Source organism: Triturus cristatus, chromosome 11, assembly GCF_964204655.1.
Source record: "Triturus cristatus chromosome 11, aTriCri1.1, whole genome shotgun sequence".
In the NCBI taxonomy this organism is placed as follows: Eukaryota; Metazoa; Chordata; class Amphibia; order Caudata; family Salamandridae; genus Triturus; species Triturus cristatus.
In genome coordinates, this window is record NC_140594.1 from 879498941 (window position 1) to 879522981 (window position 24041).

The following is a 24041-nucleotide window of genomic DNA, read 5'->3' on the forward strand; positions in this document are numbered from 1 at the left end:
TTTTATCGCAGTTCTGTCTGGTTGTTGAGAATGTTGAGGTGTGATGTTGTCGCGCATTTTGGCTTGGGAACGCCCACTCTGCATCTCATTAGTGATAGTTGCGGTGGGCCTCTGTGGCAATGTTTTTTGCAGCTGCTATCGCGGGTAAACTGGTGCTGTGGGCTGTTTACACAGGCTTGTGAATGGGGATTTATTTTTATCACGACTTTGGCTGCGATAATGTGACGTTAGTTCGGTGATAGTTTCTTGTGAATATGACCCTAGATCTTCATCCGGAAAGCCAACTTTTTATGATTTTGTGAGAATTTGTTCCAGCGAGTATGCAACGTAAAATCATAGGCCACTCTGATTGGCCAAGAGGGCATATTTTCCTGTCAGCCATCTTGTCTCTGAGATTCTCACAGTAGCTCACACTCTGATTGGTTGACTCAGACTTTTTTTGGGGTTACTGCAGTCCTGCTGAAGTGTTACAGGACCCAGTGCGACCCTCCTAGTCCTGCAAGAGTCCCACTAGAGCACAGTTGCCACGCTGGCTCCCACTAGAGTCTTGCAGCATTGGAAAACCATTTAAAAAAGAGAAGGGGCATGAGTGTCTGTAGCGGGTTGGCCACATGCAGACGGTTAGCCCTGCGGGTAACCCATGCCGTGCACAGCCACTCTGTATATGGCTGAACGCTGTGCAGGGTAGGGGTTTGGCATAATGGAGTATAATAAAAACCCTAGAAATTCACTACAAATCCAAAGGTATCATTATAGTTAGGTGGCAATGTCACTTTAAATATAACATTTTAAACCAAAAAAACTGCTGAAATTCACCAGTTATAATTATTTCAAGTAACTATAGTTAGCGCCCTCACTATACACCTCTTATGATCTCACATATGACATCACTCATGACAAAATCTGACATCATTCATAACATCACTGATAACATCTGAAATTACATCATTTATGACAACAATGTAGGATGGGCCAAGGCGTGTTGGATCATCACAATAATAATTTTAGAACAGTTGTGCCCCTTCCTCAAGCCTTTTCCAGGCTCCGTGGAACCCATTCCTAGGATCGACTAACGTATTTGAGAAAGTGGGTTTGCGTCCTTCCTCCATGAGCCTTTGTAAAGCCCTGGGGAGCCCATTATAGGGGCCAAATTCATGTTTTATAGGAAAGAGTATGCAGCCCATCTCTCTGAGAATCAGGAAAGCCCTAGGGTTCCCATACCCTGGGGCTTGTGGTTTTATGTGGAGGGAGGTCTCTGGCCCCCATCCCTGACCTCCGCAATGGTCCCTTGATCCCAATCCCCGGACCTGAAGAGAGCAGTGTCCTCTGGACCCCATCCCCCGGGACACTGCTGTTCCTTGTCCGGGAAAGTGCAAGCAGGGAATACAAATTTTATTCCACTCTCCTGGGCATGGAGCACATCTTCGATCCTGCCTGGCAGAAAGAGAGGCCTTGTGGCTCCACCCACAGCCCTAAAGTTAACATATATTTTGGGTGTGTCAGTTGGGACTGGGAGACCCCAAGAAAATGTAAAATAAATACATAAATGAGTGTCTCATGCCACACATTTATTTTTCACTGCTCCAAGCAAGGAGCACCCCATAATGCTCTGCGAGGGCTTTTCATTTATATTTTTGGATCCTTGCGGTGTCCCTGGAAAGGGCAGGGAAACAATCAAGGATGTTTTTAATGTTGTTTAATGTTGTGGGGGGCTTAAGGGAGTGTGCGGCTCTCCAGCAACATTAAAAAGAAAAAACAGAGTAAGCGTCCTGAGTCATTGAATCCATGATCCCAAGAGAGATTACCATAATTTTATAAAGCACTTAGATATCCACTGAAAAAAACAAAAGGTTAAAGGGACATTATAGTTAGCTGAAAAGGTCAGTTAAAACATACCATCTTAAATTAACAAAACTACTGAATTTCACTAGTTACAGTTATCTCAAGTAGCTGTAACTCATGCCATAAAGTAACCATATCTCGCACCCTCACTGACTAAGAATTGCTGACAAAAAATGTATATGTATTTGTTGACTTTCAGTGACTATATCTATTATTAATTGTTATACCTGTCAAACTTATGGTGGTCTTCCTGTAAACATTTTGCCTTGTCTCCTTCTGTTTTTTTTAATTTGTTTGCCTTACGACTGTGTGAACTATAACACTGCTAAAGTGCTTGTGCTCATTCCCAAAAACATGGTAATATTGGTATACACCTGACTGGAATATTTAAATTGCTTATAAATCCCTAGTAAAGTGGTTTATTATATGCCATGGACCAGTGAATTAAATGCTACTAGTGGGCTGGCAGCACGTATTGTGCCTCCCCCTTAAGTAGCCCTTTAAAACATGTCTTAGGCCTGCCATTGGAGCATGTATGCAGTTTTAAACTTGGCAAGATAAACCTTATGCCAGGCCTAAAACTCCCTTCTTAATACATATGTCACCCCTAGGATAGGCCTTAAACTGCTCATAGAGCATGGTGCATTTTATTTAAAAAAATTGGACATGCACTTTTAAGTTTGACATCTACTAATAATGAAAAACTCACACATTTGTTTTTTCACTACTAGGAGGCCTCCCTTTCCCATAGGATAACATTGGTTTACCTTATTAATTATTTTAAGAAGTGGTATCTTTTGTTTGGGAACAGGCAGGGATATCATATTTGGGGCCATATGTATCAAGCCTTTTTCCCATTTGCAAACAGCCAGATTCTCAGAATCTGCCCATTTACGAATGGGAAAAAGCCTTTTGGGATGTATCATCCCAAAAGGCCATAGCAAAATAGAGAATCGCAAAATTTGTGATTCTCTATTTTGCTAATGCAATTAAGGAACTGCATATTGCGATTCCTGAAATGCACTTCTGGAAGCACCAGAAATTTGCTATTTGGCCTTAAGGAATTGCAAATTACCACCAACTTCAATTTGGTGTTAATTTGCAATTTTCTTTAAAATAGCACTTTTTGGATTTTTTTAAAGTGCCATATGTCGCACATACATGCGCTTAGGGCATGTATGTGCGCAAAATGTGCACACATGCATATTTCAGTGGTGCAACAGGGTGTCCTTTTGGCAACCTTGCAACCTTGAAATTGCATTCTCAATTTGCGATTCTCTAATTGGTAATCGCAAATTGAGAATGTCTTCCCATTCATTCCTAAGGGCCTCCTAGCCCATAGGAATGAATGGGAAGGTATTCCTTATTGGCAAATCTCAATTTGTGATTCGCAAATAAGGAATATGTAGGATTCTCAAACTTTTTAACAAATCCTACATATATTACATTTTGCGATTCTCTAATTGCGATTCGCTAAAAATCGCAATTTGAGAATCGCAAAACTCTTTTTTGATACATATGGCCCTTGGTGTCTTAAGAATTGTCATTTCAAATCCTCTTTAATTGTAAAGTCTGTTTTAAGTCACAACTCTGGAAATGATAGGTGGGATTTTCTTGTTCTAACCATTTGGTGCCTGCAGCCTGTTGTCACATGTCAACGTGTAGTTGGAAGTTGGCCTTTATGTATTCCTCGCAGACAGTAACACAAAGGGACGCTATGGGGCCGATTACGATCCTGGAAAAACCCGGTACAAACCGTGGGTCGGAGCTTTTTCTCCGTCCGACTCGTACCGGGTTGTAAAACTTTACAAACATGCAATTACGATTCGTACGGAAACACCATTTCCGTACGAATTGGAAAAAAGACCAACCGACAGAAAAATACATACAAATGTGATCCGGGACACCGCGGACGTGACGTCCGGACGGAGTTAGGCATGTTTTTACGTACCAGCAATTACGATTCGCACCGACTGCAGTCCGGATGGGAACATTTTTACGGCACCTAAAAAGTGCCGGAAAAGCTAAGTACGCAGCGATGCGAGCTGATTAGGGGGCCCGGTACGCGCCGTACCCCCCCGCCCCCCGTATGTACGGAGCGTACACCCGTACCCCCCAGCCCCCCGTATGTACGGAGCGTACCCCCCAGCCCCCCGTATGTACGGAGCGTACCCCCCGTACCCCCCAGCCCCCTGTATGTATGGAGCGTACCCCCTAGCCCCCCGTATGTACGGAGCGTACCCCCGTACCCCCCAGCCCCCCGTATGTACAGAGCGTACCCCCCAGCCCCCCGTATGTACGGAGCGTACCCCCGTACCCCCCAGCCCCCCGTATGTACAGAGCATACCCCCACCCCCGTATGTACGGTGCGTACGCGCTGGGGATCCGCACCGTACATACGGGGGTGGGGGTACGCTCCGCACATACGGGGGGCTGGGGGTACGCTCCATACATACGGGGGTGGGGGTACGCTCCGTACATATGGGGGGCTGGGGGGTACGCTCCGTACATACGGGGGGCTGGGGGGTACGGGGGTACGCTCCGTACATACGGGGGGCTGGGGGGTACAGCGCGCCCATCCGCGGGGGTCTGGGGGTACGGCGCGCCCATCCGCGGGGGGGCTGGGGGTACGGCGCGAACATACGGGGGGCGGGGGGGGTACGGCGCGTACCGGGCACTTGTTTGGACATCTCCATGGTTGCTATGGGAGTTCGCTCCAGACGGTCTTTTTTCCATACAGTTGTACAATCGGACGGATGGGACGGATCGTACTTGCGCATTTGGACTTCAGTTTTCCCATTTGTACGTAAAAATGTCCGGGGACGTGTCGGAGACTTTTCCTGACCCGAGGACGTGTGGGGGAATTTTCCCAATGCGATTTGTATGGACTTTTACCCATACGAATCGTACTTGGCAGTTTGTACGGCGCTTTTACCATTTGTACGGAAAAAAGTCCAGATTCAATTCAGTTGGGGAAATTTTTTCCAGGATCCTAATCGGCACCTATGTGTTGGTAGGATGGGACAACTCTGGCCGGATGGGGGGCAGAGCTGTCACCTACCACACTTGCACTTCAACGTCACTGGCTCGGCTCACATATAAGGGACTTCAAACTAGCTTATTGTGGCCCTAGGCAGGAGGGAGCCAATGCAGGAAATTTCAAAAACCTCTGTAGGGGGAAAACTCCTGAAGCTCCTCCCTGTTCAATGTGGGCAACAGGTATAAAAAGAGAACCCCAGACCCACTCTTCAGTACACTTCTGGGCCTGTGGATACTACAGTAAAAGGGGTCACTGCTGCACTACTGCTTGAAGCCTGCCCTGCTTGCTGAGAAAGGAAAACAGACCTACACCCTTCATCCAAGGCTGAAGTGACTCCAAGGGCCATATTCTCAAGGAGCTATCGCCGAGTTAACGGCACTTTATCTCAGCCAAAATTGCGAGAAATGTATCTCCCCATTCACAAGCTGGTGTTAACACCCTATACCACCAGTTTTCCTGCGAAAGCATCCGCAAAATAACATCGCCAATGATGACCCCGGCAACTATCGCTGATAAGATGCAGAGTAGGCGTTCGCGAGCAAAAAGCCGCAACAACACCACATCACAACATTCTCAACGACCAGCCTGATCTGCGATAAGATCACAAAACATGCGATAAGGCGCATAAGCACCAGGAAACTAATACCTGCTCCGACCTGGAGCAAAGTCGGACTACAACCTGCACCACAAAAGAGAATCCAGCCCAGAATCACACCTGAAGGACAACAGATGCCATGGAGCCAGAGAACATGCATCCCGGAACCCCAAGAGGGCAACAACACCCACCGCCATCACCCCCCGGACTCCCTCTCCCCCCCGGGGCCCCACTCAGGGCACCCCCCACCCACCCCCGGACAAAGATATGTCACATCAACCACACAGAATCATATACCAAATAACCCGCATGATGTTGCACAATCACATCTAGTGACATGCATCGTCACAAAAATGAGCATCACACATTCACCTTCGAAGCAACAAATGATAATTTATTAAAGTAAACGCAGAACAGAAATGAAGACACATGGCGGCTCCCCTCGGGACAATCCGTAGGTCACAGCCTGCAAGAGAAAAATCATGATGAGAAGGTGTGTCCTGTGCACATCAAAGGACAGAGAGAAAGCGAAGGAGAGAGAGAGAGAGCAAAGAAGAGGGAGCGAGAGAAAGACGGACAGAGAGGGTGAGCAAGAGAAAGATGGACAGAGAGAGATAGACGGACAGTGAGGCGGAGAGAGAGATAGACGGACAGAGAGGGGAGAGAGAAATAGACGGACAGAGAGGGGGAGAGAGAGCTAGGCGTAAAGAGAGGGGGAGAGAGAGCTAGACGGACAGAGAGGGGGAGAGAGAGTTAGAGAAAAGAAGAGAGGGACAGGGAGAGAGAGTGCCGACACTGTGCACCCAGGTCACACTGCTCACCTGCTGCCACCGGTGTGTCGCCAACCATGTGCCGGTATGTAGTGCAGTTCACCAGGTCCCACATTTGAGACAGACCCGTCATCTGAAACAGAGTCCAGATACATGAATGGCACAGTACCTTCAATTGCACATGACATCATCGCCTGTCCGCCCCTGTGCACCCAGGCAGCTGCACCCCAGCCCATCCCGCCACCCAGCGGTGCATGCCTGCCCCTGCGCACCCAGGCAGCTGCACCCCAGCCCCTCCCACCTTCCGCCCTTGGCATGTAGCAATGAGGGCCCACCATCTGCTGCTGCAAGCCACAAGCCCGGGGCCCGCGGACATGGCACCCTCCACATCATGCAGCCCCGCTCCGCAGGCCACCAGGTCTCACGTTTGGTGCTGGGTTTTGATTACTCCATGGCAGAGGTCTTACCAGTACACCTGGGCCTCATTGCAGACTGCACACCCGCTCAGCCTCATAGGTGCCACTAACTCTGTGATCCAGGAGGCGATGCCACGTGGTGGTAGGCCCACGCTGCCCGCTGACTCAGGCCTACACTGCAGTCCAGCAGGGCACACAAAACCTGAGCTGTCCGGACCGCCGGGACGGGGCATCATAGCAGGCTGCCCACTCACTCAGCACTTAAGGTGCCCCTACCTCAGTGCACCCAAAGTCACCATCCCGTGGTGGTGTGCCTGTGCAGTGCATCCGGTGCCACCAAGTCTGTGCCCCCACAGTCATTGACCTTTTATGATTGGGTATCTTGGTGTGGACACCATCATGTCCCCTCCGGGCCTGCGGAATGTGATGTCGCAGGGCCCTGGGCCCCCATGCCTATATGCACACCACACAGATACACCCCATGAGAGGTTGGAAATGGCATTGTGCACGTGTTTCAGGCCCTTTTTATTATCTGGGTCACATGTGCCGTGAAGCGTGTGCTGGATGCCTGTGGTGTGGGTGTAAACCAGCCGTGAATGAGTGGCCGTGGCATGCTGACAACTAGACCTGTGAGCAGCAGATCACTACAGGGGAGTCCTGGCACATGTGGCATTGTTGCCCCCCACGGAGCGTAAGCATAGTGGGCTGGCCTGGTGTATGTCAGTCCAGCATAAGAGTTTGAACGATGGCTCCGGGGCTCTGGGCGTGGTTCCGTACGGGGCTGGACAAGGAAGTAACAAATGCGTGTGTCGCTGTTGTTGCGTCGGTGCCACCCGGACGACAATCGGCAATGTATCACCCTGTTATGTTATGTTATGTTATGTTATGTTATGTTATGTTAAATGGGACTTTTATAGCGCAACGGCTACTCCAAAGGAGTGTCCCGGCGCTTTTGTGCTCCAGACCAAAGAAAGAGCTGGAAAACATAACAGTAAAAAGAGCAGGGGCCTAAAGAGGGGGCAGATTATCCAGTGAACAGCCAGGTTTTTAAGTCTTTTCTGAAGGCAAGCAGGTTAGCGGTGTTTCGCAAGGACACCGGTAAGGAATTCCATAGCTGCGGAGCAAGAAAGCTAAAGGACCGGCCGCCTAGCCGAGCCCTTTTGATGCGTGGCACCCGAGCCAAAGCCAAAGCTTCTGACCTGAGGGATCGTACAGGTCGATAGAAGTCCAGCCTCCTCTGAAGATATTTGGCACCATTGCCATGCAAGGCCTTATGGGCGAGAGTCATGGCCTTGAAAAGTATCCTCTTCCGCACCGGAAGCCAGTGAAGGGATACGAGGAGATTGGAGGCACTGGTGCGGCGGTGCAGGCCAAAAATTGCACGAGCAGCAGCGTTCTGAGTAACCTGCAAACGCTGGAGGAGGTATTCAGGCAGACCCAGATATAGGACATTTGCATAGTCCAATCTGGACCCTATGAGTGCCTGAACAGTGATCCTCCGATGTTCCTCCGAGAGAAGGGGAAAGAACTTGCGCAACATTCTGAGTATCCCAAAGCATGTTCCCGTAAGAGTGGAAACCTGGGATTTGAGCGAGAGCTCGTTGTCAATTTTAACCACCAGGTTCTTAGCCCACTTAGAGGACTGAGTGGGAGGGAACATGTCAGCAGGCGACCATCCCTGCCAATCTGGTTCTGATGGGCATCCGAAGAATAGTATTTCGGATTTGTCCGAGTTGCATTTGAGGCTGTTGTGTGAAAACCAGCTAAAGACAGCCCCAAGGCACTCGCAGATCCTTTCTCCATCGAACTCTTCGCTCTTACGACAGGTGAATAGAAGCTGGGTGTCGTCAGCATAAGAGACGATCCGGGCCCCGTAGGACTCCGCCAGTGTCGCCAGAGGGGTCATAAGGATGTTAAATAGAGTGGGGCTCAGTACAGAGCCCTGAGGCACTCCGACTCCCAATGGCGGCATCTCGGCGGACCCGGGTGGGACCCAGACCGTCTGCCGGCGGTTGGCCAGAAAGGAACGAAACCAGTTGAGCACCGTCCCCCCTAGACCGATGTTATGAAGTCTAGTGAGGAGATCCTCGTGGGGGACGGTGTCAAACGCCGCCGACAGGTCTAACATGACTAACATCGCCCTGCCTCCTGTGTCCAGCACCTCCTTCACGATCTCCGAGACTTCCAGGAGCGCCGTCTCGGTGCTTAAGTTGGAACGAAAGCCCGATTGGGATTCATGAAGTAACTCATTAGACTCCAGGAAGTTAGAAAGCACGCTGTGCACGTGTTTCTCCAGGATCTTGGTCAGTGCTGGAAGGAGCGAGATTGGCCTATAATTAGAAGGCGCCTCTGGATCAAGATTGGGCTTCTTGATCAGGGGAACGACATGAGCCACATGGACGTAAGAGGAATTCACTGACCCTTCATTCATCCATACTAACACACTTGAAAGACCATAGAGACAGCACATTTGTGTGATTCGGAATGTTTAATGCACATTCAGTGGAGTATTGAATCTGGAGCAGTACAGGGATATGCAAACCCCACTTTCAAATGTTGGGCCATGGAGGGCCAGCTAGAGTCGTTCAGGGAGTGAGAAGTCAAAAGAAAGAGGAAGAGTTCAGTCCGCAGTCTGATAGCTGTGTCATTGGCGATCAAACTGAATATGGCAGTCCATTGCAAGGTCCAAGGTGAGTGTCGCAGAGTGTATCTGGGGACAGTTGAAGGTGATGATGCAGAGGGCAGAACCAAGCTGAAACTGGCCATGATGCGGAGATGAATGCTACCGCTTCCTTCTGACCACGAGGACAGATTAATCCGCATCTTCGTCCTCTGCTGTTTCATGTGCCTCACGTTTGGGTGGTGCTGGCCTTTCCCCAGCACTGTGTGGCGGTGACACCTCAGGGGCCGCAGGTGGAATGTCTGACACACTGTGTGGCACTGACACTTCAGGGGGCAGAGATGTGGATGTAGTGGTAGCAGCAGCATGCATCCGTGCCAGGCCTTGTGGCAGCAATGCCATTAGGATGGTTTTGAGGTCATTGTGGAACCCAGCTACCTCTTGCTGGTGTGCAGCCGTGACAGCCGCTCTTTCCGCATTGGCCCGCTCCATGTTCTCCATGAGCCTCCGCATGAGACCCAACTCCCAGGCGAGCTCGCTGGAGCCACTCTGACTAGGCAGTCGTTCTTGTCTCACAGTCAGGACTCTGGTGATGTCAGCCATGGTTCGTTGGAGAGCATGGAGTGGACTGTGAGTGGTCCCTGATGGGACTTAGACACCCACGTATGGCATCTAATTTGTCTGCCATGCGGTTGAAGCCCCCCCGCACCTGTTCAGACAGCTGCTCCTGGCATGCCAACACACGGCGTTGGAAGACCATGTGTTCTTCGTGGGGGTCCTGGGAGGCAGCTGTGGTGGTGGGTGCTGCCTGCTGTGTGGTCTGTGCAGGGGGTGGGGTGTGCTTGTTGCAGCTGGGCTGCCCTGCCCCTGGAGGTGGGCTGCAGAGACTGTCAATGAACTGTTGGATGGCGTTGGAGTCAAAGCTGTGGTCTTCTCTTCGTCATCAGAGAAGAGAGGTTGGGACTGCTCTGCAGGAGGTGTTGATTGTCCCTCTGCAATGTGAAGGGGAGATGCAGTTTAACCATGTGTTCACATGTGTAATGTCGCATTGTACATGTTTACATACAGACTGCATGACTGTGTACATCGGGGCTGTTTCGGAGGGGCTGCCCATTTGCTGCAGGACAGTGGACATTTCAACAACATCACAGCAGGGTGTTTGTACTTGTACATTATCAACTCACATTTCCCTGCAATGCCACTTGTGATTGGCCCGTGTCTACACCCAGTCGGCACCAGTTGTGTCCTGTGTTCTGGTGAGAACATGTTGCGGTTTGTGCCACATTGTTGTCAGTGTTGATGTGCTCTGCATGTGGTGTGTATGTTCCGCATTTTGAGGGAGTGACCCCTGCAGCTCTGATTTGGCTGCCCCTTATCCCTTACATGCGGTGTGCCTCTGACTTCTGTGCTTATATAGTGCTTTCATGTAGCATACTTGGGTACATTGTTCTCTTGGTGGGAGTTGGGGTCTTGGACATGGTTTGTCGGCAGTTGTGCTCAGCTCAATTGTGCATGTGTGCCATTGTGTCCATCTACCCCGACCCCCCAGTCCCTGGTCGTTACTCACCCTGGTGCTGTTGTGTCTGGTCCTGTTGAGCAGTGTCTGGTCCCCCAACTCCAGCCACCGTCTCCACACTGATGACTGTGGACACCATTTCCTCCATGTCGTCCAGGTCCTCCTGTAGCGCAGGACTCCCACCTCCAGAATGCATTGCTGCCTTCCGGTTGTTGGCGAGTTTCAGCTTGTGTTTTTGCTTGACATCATTCCAGCACCTCTTGACCTCGTCCATTGTCCTCTTCAGCACTCCCACTGCATGTCCACGATGGCCTGCCATAGTCCATTGTTTGTTGCCAATGACACAGTGGAGGTGACGAACAGTTGTTGATGGTGTTCGACCACCTACGTTATCTGGATCCTGTTTTCCTGCGGACTGAAGCGCTTCTTCCTACTCTTCTTTTCCTTGTCCTTCACTGACCCTGAGGTCCCAGGCAGGTCCTCCAGGGAGCTTGTGGGGTTCTGGTTCTTCTTTGTACTTGCTCCGGGCAACATCCATGGTTCTTCGCTGTTGTTTGGCATTTGTTTGTCTGTTTTTTTCCTACTTTTATGGTGATTGCCCCCGCCTGACGCGTGTGAATTGCAGGCCTGTGGCTGGTTTTCGCTGATTTTTGTATCGCGATTGGCCTCATTACAGCTTTTTTTGCGTTTGTGTTTCGCATTTTTGCAGGTTGGCGTTGATTTTAATGCGGCCATTTGACGCATTGTCTGGTGACTATTGCATGGTACCGCCATGTTGTGAATACCTGGTTAACACAGCGTAGATTTCCTGCGATGGACTGCAATGTTGAGGGTTGCGCTAATTAACTTTTGCGATGGTTATGACACATTCTTGAGAATAGGCCCCCAAGTGTCAGCTGACTGACTTCCTGTTCTGAGCTACAGGGGCATAACTAGCTCCACAGCTTGCATCTGCCCAGTTGACCTGCTGCTTGGACCTGCAACTGTAACTGCCTGAGCCCTGCTTTCCTCTACTGGAATGAGTTCCATATCCCCAAGAGATGCTTCTCAGGTCCTGGACCTTTGGTGCTTAATTATTTGAGCTCCTTCTTGAAGATAGGAAAAAATCCTGAAAGTTTAGGCTCTTCGCAAATGGGCCCATCCGCACCAAGAGCTTGCCGCCTGTGCCGACTACCAACGCGAAGCTCTGGTGAACTCGACTCAGCACTACAGTGACAGAGATCCGCACTTCGCTCTCCAGCATTGAGATGGGAGGGACGTAGCTATACAATGCCCCACTTACATTTTAAAAGAGGTTCCTCAGCACACATTTAAAGAACTTCACATGAGCTTTTTCAGACCCCAGACCCAGTGGAGTCTAAACAGGGAGTCAGAAAATTCCAAAATTATCGGAAGTGGAAAACCTACAGACTTTTCTTTCACTTCAAAACTGGCACCCGGTAAAACAAGCATTTGCAATGCAATAGGTCTCGCATTACTGGAAGTTTGAGATATTGGCGTTGCATTATTATTAGCAATGCCAATAGCTGAAAGTTTCAGTAAAGCGAGACCTATTGCATTGCAAATGCTTTTGAGACTGTTGCCTTGTCTTGCGGAGAGGGTGGGGGAGAGAGAGGAAGCATGAGAGGGAGGGAGAGAGAGAGAGAGAGAGGAAGCATGAGAGGGAGGGGGAGAGAGAAAGGAAGAGGGATAGAGGGCAAGACAGAGGGAGAGGAAGAGAGGAGGGAGAGAGAAAGATGGTGGGGGACAAAGAGAAGTTGGGAGGGGGAGAGTGAGAGCGGAAGAGGGGGAGAGGTTGCGAGAGAGATGAAGAGGGGAGACGGAGAGAGAGAGAAAGCGAAGGAGAGGAGGGGGCAGGAAGAGCATGAAAAAGAGAAACCGGGAGAGACTTTCACTTAAAAAGAAAATCACAAATAGTACACTGGCCGCAAGCTCAGAAAAGAAGCAAAGGACTATTTGGACACCTTCAGAATGCACATGATGAGGGCAGTGAGTGGAACATCCATTTGTGTGCACTGTAAGTAGCTGGAAATGATGGCATGGTGAGCTGGCAATGATGGCATGGTGAACTGGTGAGCTGGCACTAGTGGTCAGGATCACACGGATCTGGGGCACACCCGCACCCCAAGAGCTCAAGCCTGCAGGTGATCTCTGCAGTGCTGAGGGGGCCAAGGGGGGTCTGAAGCCATCCGGCTCAAGCCAGCACCAGAAGTTGTCCAGATTGGAAGAACTAAAATGCGACCCCTCACCCTACAACCAGCTCCCACCAGACATGCTGTCCACATTTAAAGGGTCTGATGGAGGCCTGCGGGGCAAGATCACACGGCTGGAGGTCAGCAACTACATGAAAGAAACTGTCTTTTCAACAGGGAAGGGGTCTGGTGTTGACCTGTTGCGCAGCCACGTCCAGCCAGATAAGTTGTCGACCTTAAAACTCAACAGCTATGTGAAAGAAACGATGCACCTGGCGTTGAATGAACCTGCTGGGGATTTTCAGCAGACAACCATCCGGGGTGACAAAATTCCAACATAGGGGAAGACCAGATGCTCCACGGTTACACCAGGCAAAACATATTCTCCCCATTTAAAAGGTCTACTGCATGCCTCTCAGCCCCCTCGCCTGCAGAACAAGCCAAGTTATCATCATTAAAAGTTTCTGTGTCGGCCAATCACCCCACTAAGGACCACAATGGGCAGGGCCAGCCCCCCCCTCTTTGCCCATGAAGGCGCCGAGGCCAAGGGAGAGGCAATAAATGCATCTCCAATAAAAGAGAAGGATGGTCCTGTCCCAGGGCAGGGTAACCCACCAGAGCCAGCGAGACTAACACCGCCGCAACCTAACCCTCAAGGGAGGCGGAAGAGGAGCCTCGCTCTTCCAGGTGCTGGGGGGCAGCATGGGGACATGCAGCTGTCCACTGGGGACCACATGTAGGTGCAGGACAGGAGCCCGGCTTCAGGCAAGGCCCTGAGGGCTCCTTCCTTGGCTGAGGGGAAGCGGGTGTCCTGAGTGCAGGGCATGGAGCCTCCCTCAAAGCAGGAGAAGGGGACGTGCTTTTGCGCCGAAGAGCGGCGGTTAACCAGCACCACCTTTGCCCTAACCGGGGACTCTGCCCACAATCAAGCCATGGTGCACTGGTCAGGGCACAACAGCAACATGATTACCGGGGTAATTAAGGGGTCGAGCCTCCTGTGCAGGGTCTGTGTGTGTGGAGGGGTGCGAAGAGGTCTGCCGGTGGCCCTCATTCAGAGCTTAGAGCGCTGCCGGTGGCCCCTCGTACAGAGCGTAGAGCGAAGTTGGTGGTTCCTCTTTCCTAACATAGAGCGCCTGCGGTGTCCCCTCATGCAGAGGGTACAGCGCTGCTGGGGGGCCCTCATTCAGAGCGCTGCCGGTGGCACCTCTTTCCCAGCGTAGAGCGCACCAGTGGCCCCTCATTCAGACCACAGAGCGCTGCTGGTGTCCCTTCATGCAGACGGTACAGCGCTGCCGGGGGCCCCTCATTCAGAGCACTGCCATTGGCCCCTACTTCGAAGCACTGCCGGCGGCCCCTTGTTCAGAGCGCAGAGCGCTGCCCCCTCATGCAGAGCGCAGGCATAACCAGGCACTGAACATCGCTTCCACTAATCACATCGATTGGCAGAAACTTCATTGCAACAGAGAGGTGTCAACAGGTTTCCGCTTTGATTGTTTGAGCACGTCTCATGTGCCCCGAGTGTGCCCCATGGTGCCTGTCGTGGAGATGAGTCCTGGTAAAAGTATGCCAGGGGCGGCATGTGTCCCTGGTGTTGACATGTGGCACAGAGGTGTGCAGTGGGAAGGTATGCTTAAAGTGCGGCAGTGTCCCCTGTAATAGGCAACGTTATGTTGATGGTATAAAGGTGTTCATGTGCGGGGCCAGGATGTACCCAGGGTGCAGGTGCGACCACAGCACAGCGGTGTCAGTGCAATGGGTGTCCTGGTAAAGACATGTAATGGTACAGAAGTGCTGCTCGCACAGAGCTGTCGGTGCCATAGCGTGATGGAGATATGCCATGGCACAGATGGGAATGTCCACAGATGTGCGCGTGCTAAAGATGTGTGAAAGCCATGTGTGTTTTCATAACACGCTGGACTTAAACCCTTAACTACACTCTATCACTGACCTGCACTCCACGCTTCTACTGCCCTTCACTCCTGCCCTCCACCTCGGCATCACACCCCACCCCTGCTCTGAACTCCACCCGTGTACTGCACTCTAACCCACAACTACAGTGCACTCCTGCAATGGGTAGGGTTGACAAATACAGTAAGGCACATTCTGCGGTCTTAAGTAGAATAATACAGCTAACCAGACTTCATAGGGTTGGATAGCAGCTCTGTCACACAGGTGATGGAAACCTTACAGGTTCAAGCAGTGATGGTATACCATCTACCCAAAAATATCCTTTACGGAGGAAGACGATCGCTGCAATTCCGGATGATATTAGGCTCACCAAGCACTCTGACTACGAGAATCTGCACAGGGTTCAAAGCATAGCCTGGCCCCTTTCAAACCAAAACTGTGTTTGTTCTGTCAATCACTCCCTCTCCCCCACAGGAGTCACCTACACTAAGGGCAGCAGCGGACTGTTATTACATACCGCGTCTCTGCCGTGCCCTCAGCTCCATATTTATAGGTGCATCGCGAACAAAATAGGCAGACTGCCTATCTTTCCTTCTTTCATTTAGTTGCTTCCCTCTAAAATGAATCCAAAAAAGAACAATCCCGCGAGTGGTGAGCGCACGCACGCCACAGCGAGACATGTGGTTTCAATTATCACGCTTGTATCTGGGCACGATAATTGAAACCACATGGCAGCGGTGCGCGTAATAGACACCAATAGGCCATGGGCGGAGCACTGCACCCGCCTTTGGCCGATTGCGTGCTGTCTTTGATCAAAAGATGCACGCAAAGGCCAATAGCGTGGGCCAAAAGGAAAAGCACACGCATAAGCGTGTGCGATTCCTAAGTCCATTTTCAAACCCCCTACGAAAGGTCTCTCGCTGCACGATTAGTGCTGCGCATGGCAACGCAGGCACAAGACCTAAAAATAGGACCCTCAGACCCACTCTTCTGTTCATTCCTCTACTTGCAGAGGACTCTCAGAGGACTGCCCTGCTGCCTGATACATGCTGTGTGATTCAGAGGACTGCCCTGCTGCACCATCTGGACTGCCCTGCTGCCTCAAGCCTGCCTGTTCCCTCACAGGGCTGCCCTGCTGCTGGAGACCTTCTTTTCTGCTTGAACCCGAACCCCTGAGGGACTCCAAGGGCTAATTTGTTGGCCTCCTGTTCAGGGTTACAGGGACATAAAAACCTCCAACAACCTGAAATGTGCATTTAGACCCTGCCTGTAGTGAGTCCTGACCTTCCAAGTTGTGCCACCCAGTCCTGGACCCTTGGAACCAGTCACAATTCAAAACTTGGGTCCTGCCTGCTCGCCAACCTGCCTGTTTTGCATTGTTGGTCATCCAGACTTTGTGGTTCTTCTCTACAGTTGCAAATCCTCTTTGGGAGGGTATCATGCCTCCTGGAGCCCTTGATGCATATAGCCAGCTGCATTGAAGTGCTGGAGATTTTCAACTTCCGAAAGAGAGACTAAGGGCATGATTATGACTTTTGCGATGCTGTGCAGGCTCTCCTCTGGTATAGCACTGCCAAAGCCACACAACACCGCCCTCCTGATTACGTGTTCAACTCATGCAGGCGGACGGGCTCATTGCCATGAAAAGGCTGACAGTGTGGGAACTCGTAATAATATGGGCAAGACTGGGCCAGTCCCGCTCTGCATACTGCGTTGCCCCTCCGACGTGCCACCGCCAGGAAACAGCGATTCCCTGGCTCAGCCTGCAGTCCACTGCCGGAACGACTCAGAGAGTCATAATCCATCGGAGGAACCACTGCCACTGCAAATCTTACGGTTCATGGACCTGAATGCAGAAATCTTCCCCGCAACCTCGCCCAGCAGTTCCATGACATCTCCCCTTCGAACACTGTCAATTGCCTTGTCCCAGTAAGCTTTACCTTTTTAGACATTTTTCCCTGAAATTTCTTCTAAGTCCGAAGGTAAGCTGAGACTGTGCCCAATCCACTTCTTGTATTCGAACAGAGATTCATTGCAGTTGACCATAACTTTCTACTTTTTGCCAGGGTCTCGCATGACTAAATGTCAGCGGTTGGTGCTTTAATCTTATAGGCGCTAGATTGCACTAAAAATGTTACAAATTCATAACACCAGCTCTGCAGATTGGATTTTTGCCATTTTGGAGTAAAATTATTTATTAAATTCGATCATCGAGCAATGTAGGTGCTGCATGGTTCCCCATATAGGACAGTAGTATAAGAACCACATTCTATATCTTCATCTCCGCTTCCTTCCCACCGTTCATCTTTTGCTCCTTCTTAACCCCCTTCCCCGTTTTAGTTAATGAATGCACCTTTACAATCTAGGGCTCTCTAGTGACCTAGCATTGGTATACAGTATGTTGAAGTGAGAGGGGGTTGTACTACAGGGGCACTCACATTCAAAAACTAGACCTAGGATTGGGGATCAACTGGAGAGCTACAGATTGGGGGCGAACATTACTTGTGTTAGAAGTGTAATGCAATAGAGTCAGACACAGATTTTTAACCCGTTCCGTGCTCATGACGGAACCACTCCGTCATGAGCCACGGGTGCGCTGTGCTCATGACGGAGTGGTTCCGTCATGCTGCGGCCGTTGGCGGCCGCTCCGCCCACGCGGCGCTAATTCCCCGCCTGTGCGGGCGATTAGCGCAGTGGGCGGAGTCGTGACGGAACCACTCCGTCATGAGCACAGCTCGCCCGTGACTCATGAGGGAGTGGTTCCGTCACGAGCACAGCGGCACCGCAACTGCCCCCAAACCCCCCCAGCGCCGCGGCGGAATTCCTGCCGCGGCAAAGGGGTTTAACTCTGCCTTTGCATTTATATTAATGTCATGTTTACGAGAACAATAAAAATAATGTAAAAAGATATAAATCTGTGGCAAGCAATATTCTGGAGAAGACACAGTAACCCTCCATACTATGCTTCATTAGGCAGTAGAAACACCAATTATTTACTGAGCTTTTGACCCATACTGAGGCATAAAGTGCTATTACAAAAACATCATATTATTACCTTATGGCATGGACACCTGGCCAAAATCTGTCTCAAGATGCCAGGGATGAATTCCGCACTCAGTGGAAAGACACTAGCTCCAACCAACCCCAGTAGACATGTGAGAACCATAAGTGCAGAGAAGAACAGGTGGCGACACAACACACTGAACCTGAGGTGACACTGCTGCAAGGACTCAGAGACCCAACTTCATGCAGTCTGTGTCTCACTGTCTGTCCCGTGCAATGTACCCATAAAAAAAAATTGATGACTGCAATGCATAGAAGATGTCAGCAAAAGAAACACTCTGAAACTAGACTTGACCTTACTAGAAGAAGTGTTCTAATTCTTAAGCACCAAAATGGTCCAGGAACAATGTGAACAGTTCCAACATCAGTTCACTGGGGAAAATTTGGCAGACATTTATTGACTAATGGAAAGGAGGCAAGCAAGTAATTTAAACTTTGATAGTGTTCCAGCTTCGTTGTGCCCTGTCTGGACAGCACAGGCTCACTGCTGACAGGGTGAACGTTAACTCTAAAAAAAAAAAAAACAGTGACGTTACTAGGCCCGATCCTGTGAGGCCATGCGATTGCGACCTGCCTGCAGAGGTATTGGGAGGGTGTTCCACCTCATACTCCTCCTCTTCCTGAAAATACGCTCCTGCAGACAGTGGAAAAGAAGTGAAAACATCAAAAGTCTTTATTAAACAGTTTAAAAGCAAACTGTCACACAGATTTAATGACCAGCAAACAAACATAATTCAGTAAGCCCTTTTTGTCCCTGGCTGCTAAACTGAAAATAGGGGTCACAGAGGCACTGCCAGGGATCGGAGAGGCGACCCCTGGAAACCCCTAAATGATAGCCATAGTGTAAAAGCTGCAGTACAACCAGTCAAAGCATTCCTTTTCGCAGGTAAATATCTCCCTTTTAAATATCATTAGGTCCACCCTATGTAGGCCTTGTAGCCCACAAGGCAGGGTGCATAGTACCAAAAGTGGGAAAGGCAGAACAATAATATTACCATGATCCTATAGTGGCGTGGCCCAAAAGTGGTAGGTCTATCTCTCCTATGTAGAAAAACAGAGTATATATTAAATTAATAATACTGCATCACAGGAATCGAAGCACCTAGAAAATAATTCAATAATTATTTTTAATAGTTATTAAAATCTAATTGGTTGTAGGAGTTGGATTTTTGATAAATTTTAAGGAAATATAACTTTTAGAAAATTAGTTTTACCTACTTAAGCTTTTAGAAGGCTAGTTAGGATGAGCCCCTGCCAACTCACAGACTGTCCTTGGTTCTGAATCTGGTGTGAAGGAGGTGTGAAATGCCTTCCAGACTGTACACAATAGGTTTACCTTAATGGAGAGGGATGACTCCTCTGAGCACAATAGAACATTCAGGGTGGGGATTGTGGGTATCCTGTTGACAACACAGTGTCAAATCCTACCTTAAATGTCTGTTTGAGCCACATTTTTGGTGCACTTGAAATGGAGAAAACAGGATACTAAGTCACTTCTGGTGTTTCCCCTGGCTAGGTGTTGTATGACCATGTCTTTATGACACTAGTGATTACCATTCTGCACACCTCTACATATCCAAAACCCTCAGAGGCAAAGTTTAGTGCTAGGCCAAAAACATTTGCCAGTTTAAAATGTCCTGGCACCTCGTTTTTCGGGCCTGTTTGTGGTAAAGCAAACAGGAACTACTGAATAAGAGGGTGGAACTGGCCCAGGAATCTTTTACCCCATTGGTCATTCCCACCCACTAGTTAGTGCCAGGCATAAATGTGGCAATCCATGGTACCCCAGCAGAACACTTACTGGACCTGTGGAAGAACAGAAGATGACTAGACCTTCTGTATGTGACTTGAGAGAAGCCCTGAAGGGCTAGACATGCTCACCATGGTGCCCAAGACAAAGAAGTGGATTCCAGGGTCAGTTAGGTGAGCTCCTCTGCGGATAAAGTGACATAACAAGTTTTAAGAGGCTTTTTCCCTAACGTGTGGGGCTGGCCAGTGGCAATTGAACCTGGACTGGATTTTGTTCCTGGCCTCTGCCTGATACCTTGAGAGTCTCAAAAGGCCCATCAAGTAAATTCGGATGGCCTTAGAAGTGTAATGCTGTGTTTGATTGGGGCTTACAAGAAACGCTAATGTTTTTCTTCAGAAAAAGTGACAAAGTCCCTGTTTAACCTGGGACTTAGAAACTTTTTTGAACTTTTTGGCTTCCAGATTTCACTAGGACCAATCTGCTTGTAGTATTCGACCATGGCTCCACTGGGGTGACCTCAAATTGTGCCCGATCCCCGTCTACCACTCCAATAGACTATGATTGTCACTTTGTGCCTTTTGGCACTATTCCTACTATTAAAAAAATCATTTCTCCAGTTCCCCTTATCGGATTTTTGTCATTTTTTGTCATTTTATTGAATACATTTTACTCTATCATTCTCATTTGGTTAGATTTTGGACTTGTACTTAAAGGACTAAGGGCCTGATTACTGCCGTAGTTGCGGTGGAGGTGTGGAGGTGTGGTGATGTTCAAGGACCGCTGCACCTGGGGTCCAACTGCCAGATTACGAGTTTGGCAGTCAGACCGACATGGTACTGTTTCAGCCGCCAGGTATCCACGATCCCTGGTGGTTGCAAGGCAGTCAGGAGTAGCAATATGCTTGGTGGTACCACTGTGCACCACCGCCAACTCTTTAATGGTGGTCAGCCCACCATAAAAAGTGTGGTGGTGGGGAAAGAAAGAGAGCCCTACAGGGCCCCCTTTTGCCCCTGTGCATGGGGATGAATGCCCCTGTATGCATGCAGCCCTCAGTACCTGCATAGCATGTGCACATTCCATGCCGTGCAGGTATAGGCTGTGGCGCTACCATTGCGGGGCCTTTGAAAAGCACCGCAGTGAGACCACCGTGTCCACCGCCCGCCAGACTACAAAACAACTCGTAATCTGCCAAACGACCGGCAATCAACTTTGACTGTCTGGGAGCGGGGCGTGAGTGTCGTAATCAGGACCTAAGTCAGAAGTTAATATTGGTGATGAGGACAAACTTGGGGGCATATTATCAAGCACGGCGTTAAAATTAGAAAAATTTGAAAACTGACGCTAAAACGGCGATAATGGGATTGATAATATGCCGCAGAGAATTCCCATAGAAACCCATGTTGACTCCAGAACATGGGCTTCTATGGGAATTCTCAAGGGCATATTATCAAGCCCATTATCGCCGCTTTAGCGGCAGTTTTCTGCCGCTAAAGCGGTGATAATTTTAACGCCGTTTCTTGATAATATGCCCCTTGGTTGGTGTATCTGACCCGACCAACCTTAAACTGCACCTAGGTCCCTATCCACCACAACCAATGACTATCATTGGCACTTTGAGGTTTTTGGAGGTATTTGTACTTAAAACATTAAAAATTCATATCTTTGGTCAACCGTATTGATTTTTTTGTCATTTTGTTTGTGAAATTTTACTCTATTTTTCTAATGTGGTTTGGGAATTGTATTGCTTGGTGTTTTGTTCAGCCTGACAAGAGCTGTGATTGTTCATTGAGGTGGGCACTCACCCCTCCCCCAAATAATATTCTAATTTATTACATTAATTCTTCATGAACATCAAATAATTCTTGTGCACATTCCACTTACAGTGTTACTGGCTCCTGGGTGTCACCCACACTTGCTCCTTGTAGGTGCCCATCACACAGGGGGATATTCACAAGAACGGGCGATAAACATCGCCAACCTAGGTGAGCACACTTGCACATAACGCTGTCCATCGCGGGTAACCAACGCAATGTTAACGGCGTATTCCCAACACCCCAGCAGCAGGCGATAGCATCCCGATAACATGTCGGATGTCCGCGATAAGCCCACCTGGACGCCGATAAGAAAGGAAACCGCAACGTGAAAAAAGTTGAGATGGGCCCAACAGCGATAACAACATCAGCTATAAGCAGCGCAGTGGGACGTGGTCCACCTGCCTCACCTACCTCATCATCGCCCGGTGTATCTGGCACCTGGATCCATGGGGCATTGTTGCGCACACGTATGCTGTGCAATACACAACATGCAGTGACCTCCTTGCACACCATCAGTGGGCTGCACAGGATCACACCACCTGTGACGTCCATGCACATGAAAGGTGACTGCAGCACGCCAAATATGCGTCCAACAATGCCCCTGATGCGTTTGTGGTCCATATTGTACTGCCCTGGGCCTGTGTCTCCGAGGCTCAGAGGGGTTTCATCATCCACAGGCAGAGTACTTATCCCTGACCACCTGTGAGAGGTAAGTGAGATATTGGTAAATTGGAGGTTCTGCATGCTGCGTTGGCAGACTCACGAGTGCTGTGGCGTGTGAGTTGTGCGACTTTGGAATTCATGTCTGCATGTTTTGCTACTGGCACATGTGTGGGATGAATGTGTAGCACGGACCCACACAGCTTCTCCTCCCTCACCTCAAGCATGTTCCCTTGTTTGCACTGCACGGTGGCATCACTTGCAATCCTAAGGCTTACCATTGTCATGCCCGTCAGCGCATGTCCGCATGCTTGACAACAACACCGGCCTGTTTGCCACTCTGAACCACTTCCTAGCGCTTCCATGCATGAATCATGGGAGCTGCCCTTTGCTCATCTGTGTCTGAAGGAGGATCAAGTAGTTATCCCTCCAGGGGAGGGGTGTGACTCAACAGTGGGTCATCCTCATGTGTGCAAACACGTTCAAATGCATGGCGAATGTAATGTGTCAGAGCAGAATCCAGCATGCCTATCAAAGGGGACACCAAGACCATCTTTCACGCCTGTCTTTCATTGCCTACTAATGGCAGCTAACTCATGTTACACAATCAAGGCAGCTGTGGCTTGCGAACCGCAGTCACATAGTTGGTGGCAGTTCCCCAGGGTGCACCTTGCTGTAGCAAGGTCATTCTTTCGCCCACGCAAGGGAGTATAGGTTCTACACTTTGGCCTTCCATTTCGAGCTTGGAAGCAGAGTGCAACATGTTGTGCAGGCACAAAACCCTTTTGTTCAAACAGGAGGTGACCCTCACTTATGCCAGAGACACGTTCATGTTGCAGTTGCCTCGGAACTCGAGTGAGAAACAGTTGCTTCATACAACTGACCTCCCACTTCATTGTGTGGGACTAACTCACCAAATATGCAATACAACTGAGACGGCAGTCCTTGCACATTTTCTTAAATGTGTGAGGCCTGGCATGGTCATTTCTGTTTGAACTATATCTGGGGTGATACCAGCTTTCATTCATTCTATCCGTTCCAGCGTCTTCGGCGGGTGGCACATCATATTGGCGCTGGAATCTGGTGTTCTGCATCTCCTCCTTGTGCTTCATAATGACTGCTCACCTTGAGGCTATGCACAGGCCAGGCCAGCAACAACTGTACCACAGACGCCTGTATGAGGCTTTTGGATGCTTGCCCTTGGCAACGATGGGCGTAAGTTACGACTTTTCAATTTGCATAATATACCTGTGTGCAACCAGTGGTTCATTGCAAGAGGTGTCACTTCTCCTGGGCGATGGAACTTTGTTTATCTAACAAGTGGTGTCCAGTCCCTGATATCAGCCTGTTGATGGCTCCCTTGGTGGCACATGACCAGGCTTGTAATGTGGATGATCAGATGATGCATGCAGCTTTACTTGGAATCGTGGCTCAATGGGATATCTGAGCGGCTGTGCAGACTTTTCTACAACGTAGTTTCATTGAATATCATGCAAGTCTTCCATTTCTGGTTTTGGATGCTCCAGAATATGAGGTACATGAATGTTCCTTCGACTTATTCAATTGGATGTCATCGCTGTTATCTGGCAATGAGGGGGATGAAATGTTAGAGGGTATTGCATTCCTTTGCTCATGTACATTCATGGATTGACTGCTTAGGTAGTCACAACTACGCTGTAGGCATCATAGACTATTCTTCCAAGATCTCAATGTGCCTTTGGCTCTAGTCTGCGAACATTCCATTGTGCAGCCGATTTTGTAATATTTCATTTTTCCGAGGAGTTCTGTACAGATTTTTTTTAACACTGCCTGACATTTGAACTCTGTTTTGTTTCTTCTGTCTATGTCCTACAGA